This window comes from Leucopleurus acutus (genome assembly GCF_964270905.1).
Source record: "Leucopleurus acutus genome assembly, chromosome: 7".
NCBI classification, from domain to species: Eukaryota; Metazoa; Chordata; class Mammalia; order Artiodactyla; family Delphinidae; genus Leucopleurus; species Leucopleurus acutus.
This window is the reverse complement of record NC_139150.1, coordinates 20,429,372-20,438,639: the sequence shown is the minus strand read 5'-3', so window position 1 is coordinate 20,438,639 and position 9,268 is coordinate 20,429,372. Positions and strand designations below refer to the sequence as shown.

General features: G+C 43.0%; 1 protein-coding gene across 1 annotated transcript in view; it reads right to left on the bottom strand.

Annotated features, from left to right (window-relative positions):
• The window catches only part of RNF183 (ring finger protein 183), a gene marked incomplete at its 3' end in the record, with an annotated part of 359,693 nt that overhangs the window by 114,345 nt on the left and 236,080 nt on the right, over nt 1-9,268 (bottom strand). The gene's annotated exons all lie outside the window — the stretch shown is intronic.

The window sequence follows — 9,268 nt, the reverse complement described above, 5'->3', positions numbered from 1 at the left end:
TCTACCTTTTTTTAACATTGTCTCAAAACAGACCAAATTAGAAAGCTAAAACTGCTGCCTGTCCATTCTTCATCTTTTCCAAGCCAAATCAAAATTATATGACATCATTTGTGTTACTAGACTGAACCATATTTAGCTGAATCTTCATGATGAAAGGAATCCAAGAGGCATTATATAGGCTGTTTTTCTGAAAATAATTATTTCTCAAATGTACATTACATTGCAGAATGACTCCTGTGGGCTAACTTAAAAATTTACAACTTTTTCTACTTCTCCTTAGCCTACCCTTAGACCTGTCCTTCTGAGCAAACCAGATTTCCAATGGTCACTAGTGGGGTTGAGGATGGGCAGGGCTTAGCTTTGATTTGCTCATTTTATCTGAAGACTTAGAGAAGGTCTAACTATAGTAAATTTACTCTCAGAAATTGGAGCATTCGTTTAAGTTGTGATGATTAGTACAGAGTTACCTGTTTTTTTTGTTTGTTCTTTGCGGTACGTGGGCCTCTCACTGTTGTGGCCTCTCCCGTTGTGGAGCACAGGCTCCGGACGCGCAGGCTCAGCGGCCATGGCTCACGGGCCCAGCCGCTCCGCGGCACGTGGGATCCTCCCAGACCGGGGCACGGACCCGCGTCCCCTGCATCAGCAGGCAGACTCTCAACCACTGCGCCACCAGGGAAGCCCCAGAGTTACCTTTTGAATCATGACATATTTTGAGTGAGAAGATATTTGCTATCTGAATACTGACCTTTGCTTCTATTTTCAAAGAGAGAAAAAATATTGTAGGCTGAAACTTGTTTCATCTTTGTTATGCCAGTCCCTCAAATTTGGATAATCATAAACAGAATTTAGGGAAATATCATCTACATACCACATTACAGTTTTCAAGGCACTTTATACCCACTATTTTTATTGGTTCTCTGGCCAACTCTGTAGGTAGATGTGGATTGTCTCTGTTTTATAGTTTAAGAAACTCAGGCTCAGAATAAAGGGCTGATGATAGCCCATTTGGAGCCTTTGGGTGAATTAGAAAAAAGGGACCCTTTAAGACACTTTACTACTACCTGCTAAAAATTATTTCAATGAATATACAAATCTACGGTGATTACAATTTGAGCAACACTAACACCCCTAGTGTTGGTCCACTGCACAACAGTACCTGGTGGCCTTGCTGGAGAGGTTAAGTAATTTGCCAGAAATCAAAGGCCAGCAAGTGAAGGGGGTTGGGCTTAGAACCTGAGTCCTTGTCTCTTCCACTGTGTTCTGATGCCTCTCTGATTCCCTCTCTTTATGCACAGCTGACAATCTTAATCAGAAAGGAAGGATGAGGCCCTGTAGAAAAGAATCGACTGATGGGGAGGAGCCCTCATGAACCCTTTGTTTCAGCCTCCCAATGTTCTGAGAGAGAAGGAGCCAGGTAACTGTTGATAACTGCCGTTTCCCCACCATCTGGGCCATAGGAATCAGGAGAATCGAGGCCTAATAGCCAGGAGGCTGCAGCCAGAATCGCTTGGAGATCTGCTATACGCACTTGAGCAGACAGGAGGACTTAAGACTTGGTCTGTTTGAGTACTGTCTGGGGAGCCTTTTGTTCCTAAGAAACTAGATTCTGTTTTGTTGTTGTTGTTGTTTTTATTTTCTACTTTCTGTGTGATCGCTACTAGGGATAGGCCACTTTATTTGCTCGCCTTGGTTTTCTGAGCATACTTCCCAATGACACCTGGCCCAGTTTGACCTGTGTGCAGAAGCAGAGTCAGTGAAAGCATCTTCAGACATTCTGTGCCCACACTCTCATCCTTGCAGAGCCAGCTGTCTTTTGTTTTGCTATTGGTCCTGACATCTGGGGTAACAGACTCTGTTCATCATTGTTTTTGGATTACAGAAAGCTCCCTTTGGAGGGAGGGAGTCAGGGTTTTCATTCACCGTGGCAGTGACCCTTAAAAAAATCAGTGTATTCAAATGTGCCTAAAGGAATTGCTCGCTAAATTAAGGACAGAAATGCCTCTTGCTTTTAGATGAAAATGATTAGAGGTTCTTTGGAATCCAGAAGAATGTGGGAGAAAAAAATTATAAATTTTCAATTGCTATAAGGTACTAAGGTATGAAATTAATTTGCTCTTCTGTTTATACATTTATTTTAAAAATATTAAGTACTTATTATATGTTAGAGGATCAACCCCTAGATTATCTTGATAGAGAAAGGAAATGGAGAGATGGTGGGGAGTCATTCATAGGAATATAGCTAGAAGTTTCACTGGAGCAAATGGTAATGTTGTTTGAGACCACTAGGTGGTGATATTACATTATGAAAATGATATTCTTCTAAGACTGGAGGCCTCTGGTTGTTTCTGAGAGCGTCTGTATATACAGCCAAAGAGACTTCTTTGTGAGTAAATGGAGGAAAAGCTACATTTCACCCTTTACATAAGTGATCTAATTTAAGTGCTCAAGGGGACTGGAAGCTCCTGGAGGGATTGGGCTGTGTCTGTTGTGTCATGCTTATAGCCCCAACTTATAGCTCCAGCATGTAGTAGGCACTCAGTAAATGAATGAATGAATGGATGAATCAGTCTTTGAACAATTTAGATTCTCATTAGAAGAACCATTTCAAGAGTGTGGAAAATTCTGGAACATGCACAGAGGCCTAGGATTTGGGGAAGTTGGGGGCTATTGATGGTCCCGACAGATCATCAGCTGGGCAGAGACTCAGGGAGGCAGCATTTGGGCAGGTAGAAGCATCAAAGGCTATCTGAGACGCTTATATTGCTTTGTGTCTCCTAAATTTATCTTGATGAGATTTCCCCTGCTTAATATAGGGAGGGTGTAAACCAACAAATTTGGATTTTTTTCTTGCATCTGTATTACTTCTAATGATGGCTCTGCCTTGGAAAAGATCTCCAAAAATAACTTACTCTTCTCTGCCTCTCATTCATTGGTACAGTTGTTCATTCAGTAATTTATTTATTGTTCATTCATTCAGTCCACAAATATTAATTGAGCACCTATTATGTGCAAAGCACTGGTCTAGGCTGTGTGATCATCTCTGACCTTTTCCTATCATGGCCCCTTTGAGTTCAGGGAATCACCAAATCCTATTAGCTATAGAATCCAAATTTATGCTCCTCTCTGTTCCTCTGCTCTTACCCTAGTCCAGGCCTCCATCTTCTTTCATCTGGGTCACTGCATCAACCCCTGCTCCCATTCATTCTCCCGTCTTTCCAATGTGCAAATATGGTCATGTTACTCCTGTCCTTAAAACTCTCCCTTGGGGACTTCCCTGGTGGCACAGTTGTTAAGAATCCGCCTGCCAATGCAGGGGACATGGGTTCAGTCCCTAGTCCGGGAAGATCCTACATGCTGTGGAGCAGCTAAGCCCATACACCACAACTACTGAGCCTGCGTGCCACAACTACTGAAGCCCATGCACCTAGAGCCTGTGCTCCGCAACAAGAGAAGACACCACAATGCGAAGCCCACGCACTGCAACAAAGAGTATCCCCCGCTCACCACAACTAGAGAAAGCCTGCACGCAGCAATGAAGACCCAACGCAGCCAAAAATAAATAAATAAATAAAATAATTTAAAAAAAAACTACCAAACAAAAAAACTCTTCCTTGCCCTCAGGGTCAAACCCAACCTCTTTTGCTTGTTTTACGAGCCTTACAAGATAGGGCTGGGACCTGGTTGGGCCCTACTTGTTTTCCGTAGGCCCAATTCCCTCAACTCTCACCTCCTTCTGTGCGCTACAGTCAGATTTTTTCTTTTGGTTCTTTTAATAAGCCCTGTCCTCTCTTACCTTCAGACTTTTTCTTCCCCCATACTCTTCCTTTAACCTATCAGATTCTTTTCTTCCTCCTTCTGCCTGGCGACTTTCTACTCATTCTTTAGATCTCAGCTTGTGTGTTTTTATTTTGGGGAGCTTTTTCTGAGCACTGTCGTGGTGAGGTTCCGCTCTCTCCCCTTTCCTCTCATACCCTTTCCTCACAGCTCATCCGTTGCCACCCTCCACTGCCAGACTCTCAGTTCTGTGACTGGCATCTGTCTTCACTGCATATCTTTACCACCGGGTTGACTGCCTGGCACATTGTAAATGCTCAATAACATATGCTGAATGAGTGAATGAATAAAAAATACAGTGACATATCTCCTCCACTGGGGTACATTTAATGTGAGCTGAGTGGTACAAAGAAGGAGCTATAGTGGTAAGAAGGAAGGGGTACTTTGGGTACTACCATCTGAGGCTGAATTCAGTTTTGGCAAGTGGAGATGTTTGTGGAGGTGGCCTTTAGGTAGAGGGAAGTGGGAAAAGTTTGGGGGATAGGCAAGGGGTGTAGCGTTCCTGTCTGGGAAGAGTGGAATGTAGGACTGGAGATAACTTGTGACTAGATAGTTTAGGGCCTTGAATGCCAGCCTGGAGAGAGTGGACTCTATCTGATAACACTGATGGCTTTTGCACAGAGGAGTGATAGAACTAAATTAGTGCTTTAGAAAACGTTAATCTAATGGCAGTGAAACAAGAATTGGAGAGAGACCAGCTCTGTGTCATAGGAGGCTGTCATAGAAGTCAAGATGGGAGGTGACCAGGGCCTGGATCATGTATGTGGCAGTAAGAATGGAGACAAAGGGAAGTTGTGCAGAGGAAGAATTAAGAAGCTGGAAAGTGGAAAGAAAGAGTGAGGGAGAGGGAGGAGTTGAATTTTCAGCCTGACAGTGAGGTGCTGTCATCAGAAATTGTGAAGTTAAAAGGAAGAACCAGTTTAAGGGAAGATAAAGGAATTCATTCATCAAACCTTTCAGTGGAGTCCTGGCTATCTATGCTTTTCACTTACAGAAATTCAGTCAGTGTGCGGGGCTCAAACATGAAGCACAAGTGTGAGGGAGTGACAGACTATAATGCAGCTGGTGGGGGCTGTTCTGGCTCTGCACTCAGTGAAAATACATCCCGGAGGGAATGCAAGACAGAGAAGGTGAATTTTCAGTTCCCCTTTTGATTCACAATACCATGTGCATTTTATGGGTGACTAAAGGCTTATTTGAGGGTAATTTTGACTCTTCACAGTCTATACTTTATATGCCGATTTAGATCTGAATTCCCTGGAAAGATTTGCCTTTTTAAAATGTGTGCCAGACTAGGCTGGGCAGTAGCAGCTACTAAGAAGACACATCTCAGTCGCTGCATTAGAGTTGTTCACAGTTAGCTGGGTAGAAAGATACGAAAGCAGACAATTAGGGCTACAGTCTAGGTGAGATGTTGGGGGGAGGGTGGGTGCGGAGCGGAAGGAGATTTTTGGTTCGTGTGTCAAAGCAGAGGTGGCCCTGGGCCCTGGCGTTGCAGAGCGATCCAGGAGTCATCATCAGAACAGGTAGCTGAGAGTAAAAATAGGAGTGGATGAGATCTCAGAGGGGGAGAATATTGAGGAAGGAGGGAGACTGAAGGGCACAACTGGGTAGCATACTCTCACTAGGAGGCAGGAAGAGCCATAAAATAGAGGAATTTTCAGAGAAGTGGGAGGAAAACTAAGGCAAGGGGGATGAGGACTGAGAAGAGGCAAATGATATTCAGAATATGGAAATCAATGATGACCTCTGAGTGAACAGTTTCAGTAAGTGGTGGGAGCAGAAAAAGGCGTCCAAGAGTGATTGGTAAGAATCTGGAAGCAAAAGGAATACATGCCACTGCTCTCAGTTACAGTTCCAGTAAAACCAACCTAGATATATTCCCTAGTTCCCAAGGAAATTCTCTTGGAGAATGTTTGGGATCTCTAGATGCCATGACCTCTGTCCCTGTATGATCTGCTACTGTCCACTGGAAGACAGTTCATCATCACATTACATTGATCCAGAAAAAGGCTTTGGTCTACATAAGCTTTATATTCAAGCTTGAGTGTCATCGGTCTGAGCCACAGATCTCAGCTGGGGTTGTTGCATTTTATACTAAGTACATCCATATTATTTTCTTCCATAAGTAGAATCCACATTCCCACCTGACTGCAAAAGCTAAGTTGCTAATAGCTTCCCTGGAGTTTGCTTCTTGCAGTTACCTCATCAGAATTTAGACAAGGCAACATGTAACAATTTATTCCAGGATGCAGGGAGCTCTGGGTGTTTTTTTAAATTTAATTTAATTTTATTTTTGGCTGCATTGGGTCTTCATTGCTGTGTGCAGGCTTTCTCTCGTTGCGCCGAGCGGGGCTACTCTTTGTTGCGGTGCGCGGGCTTCTCATTGCCGTGGCCTCTTGTTGTGGAGCACAGGCTCTAGGAGTGTGGGCTCAGTAGTTGTGGCATGCGGGCTCTAGAGTGCAGACTCAGTAGTTGTGGTGCATGGGCCCAGTTGCTCCGCGGCATATGGGATCTTCCTGGACCAGGGCTCGAACCCTTGTCCCCTGCATTGGCAGGTGGATTCTTAACCACTGTGCTACCAGGGAAGCCCTCTGGGTGTTTTTTTTAGTTTTAATCATTTATTATCCTAGTTATAGTGTTCTTTTATTTTTTTAATTTTTAATTTTTAAAAAATTCTTTATTTTTTGCAGCATAAGAACAGTAACAGTTTTGATTCACTTTATTTACTTTTTAAAACATCTTTGTTGGAGGATAATTGCTTTACAATGGTGTGTTAGTTTCTGCTGTATAACAAATTGAATCAGCTGTACATATACCCCCATATCTCCTCCCTCCCACCCTCCCTATCCCACCCCTCTAGGTGGACACAAAGCACCGAGCTGATCTCCCTGTGCTATGTGGCTGCTTCCCACTAGCTATCTGTTCTACATTTGGTAGTATATATATGTCAATGCCACTCTCTCGCTTCGTCCCAGCTTACCCTTCCCCCTCCCCGTGTCCTCAAGTGCATTCTCTACGTCTGTGTCTTTATTCCTGTCCTGCCCCAGGTTCTTCAGAACCTTATTTTTTTCTTTTTAGATTCCATATATATGTGTTAGCATACGGTATTTGTTTTTCTCTTTCTGACTTATACCACTCTGTATGACAGTCTCTAGGTCCATCTATAGTGTTCTTTTAAAGAGAATTAAATAATAGGAAAAAACCCTCTTTTATATGTGCCCATATAGTTACCATTTCTGGTGTTCTCTTCATTCCTTTTGTAGATCAAGCTTTCCATATGATATTGTTTTCCTCCTGCCTGAAAGACTTTAGCACCTCTTGTAGTGCAGGTTTGTTGATGATGAATTCAATCAGCTTTTGTAAGTCTGAGAAAATCTTTATTTTCGCCTTCATTTTTAAAAGATGTTTTTGCTGGGTATAGAATTCTAGGTTGACAGTTTTTTTCTTTAAAGTTGTTGCTTCACTGTCTTCAGGTACATATTTTGGGTAAGTCCAATGTCATTCTTTTCTTTGTTTCTCTGTATATAATGTGGTTTTTTGCTGCTTTCAAGATTTTTCTCTTTGTCACTGGTTACTTAGAAAGCTTTTGATCTTTTTGGGTCTTGCTTTTAGGGTTTTTTAGATGAGAACAGAGCATCATTTAGTCTAGGGCTAATTATTCCCCACAACTAGGGTAAAACCCTTCTGAGTACCTACCCAATGCCCCATGAATTAGAAGGTCTTTCCACTCTGGCTGATGAGAATAAGAGCTAATCCTGGTCCTGTGAGAGCCTGGGAAAGATTATTCCCACTAGTTCTTTTTGGTGGTTCCTTCCCCAGCCTCAAGGTACTTTCCTAACACCTATGAGCTCATTAGCACTTAGTTGAAGATTTGAAGGGAGACCCTCTGCAGATCTTTGAAGCTCTCTGTGCAGCTCTTTCCTCTCTGATGCTCTATCCTGTGAACTCTAGCTGCCTTGAGGACTTGGAGTTGGTCTCTCCAGGCAAGGAGCTGCAGCAGTCGTACGGCTCACCTTGCTGGTTTTGTTTCCCAGGGATCACCGCCCTTTGTTGCTTGATGTCCAGTATCTTGAAAACTGTTGATTCATATATTTTGTCCAGTCTTTTAGTTGTTTCAGGTGAGAGGGAAAATCCAGTCCCTGTACTGGTCCAGTCCCAAGATGTTACTCCATCTTGGCAGGAGGCAGAAGTTTATATTGTTCTTTTTTTTTTTTTTTTTTTTTTTGATACACGGGCCTCTCACCGTTGTGGCCTCTCCTGTTGTGGAGCACAGGCTCCGGACGCGCAGGCTCAGCGGCCATGGCTAACGGGCCTAGCCGCTCCGCGGCATGTGGGATCTTCCCGGACCAGGGCACGAACCCATGTCCCCTGCATCGGCAGGCGGACTCTCAACCACTGCGCCACCAGGGAAGCCCCTATATTGTTTTTTAAGTTTGGAAAACTTTTTGAGGGCCTCTGGAGCCCTTGACTATGCCAAGCCAAGCTGCTTGTTATCAGGTCAGGAAAACGGGTGCTTATTGAAGGGGCTAAAAGGGCTTCCAACATAACTACAAGGAAACTGAGCCATTCTAGAAGAGACAGGTGACTCTGCTTTTCTGTCAAGTCTTTGGCCCTTATCATTGGACTCAACTAACTATTTCACGTTCCTCTGGCAGTGAAGGTTTTGTTCTCTTCTATTTTGAAACAATATCTCTCAGCTTACTTAAAATCTTGAGTTTTTTTTTTTTCTTGGTTCCCACTTAGACGCTATTTGTGTATTTAGGTCACCAAAGGCTGCTATAGCTGAGGCAAATTGAAGTTTCTCAGTGGTATTTACAGCAACCAGCACCTGCTCCTGTAGAGAACCACTAACCCAAGATACTGTGTTTTACCTTGAAGATTAATTGCAGACATACTTTTAAAAGGCAAATCCTTCATTTCAAGGGTGAAAAAAATACCACTTAACAAAACATTCCAGCTGGTTAAATTTAGGACAAGAAAAAAACCTGACCCAAGAATATTCTCTGGCTTTGAGCCCAGGGTATTTTTCCTTTTGGAGAGAATTTGGTACAGTTTCATTCATGTGGAGCTGTTGCCTCCCAGCATTTTATTCTGGGATGGAAGGTCAATAATGATTGTCTTGTTGCTAAATCCAATGGACACTTCTCAGTCATTAACCTCCTTGACCTCTCAACAGTGTTTGAGATTGTTGACTATTGTCTCTTTCTTAATACATTGCCTGGCTTTCCTTCTCCCTTTCTAGCCTTTCTTCCTCTACCTGTCTTTTCTGTTGGTATTCTTCTTGGTTCTTTCCTGAGCCTTCTTCTCACATTAAACATTCTATTTGGTATCTTTTATCCATGCCATGGCTTCACTGGGAATTCCTAAATCTGTATTTTAGCCTAAGTATTTTTTCCTGTACTTATGTCCAGTGTATTCAACAGTTCACTTG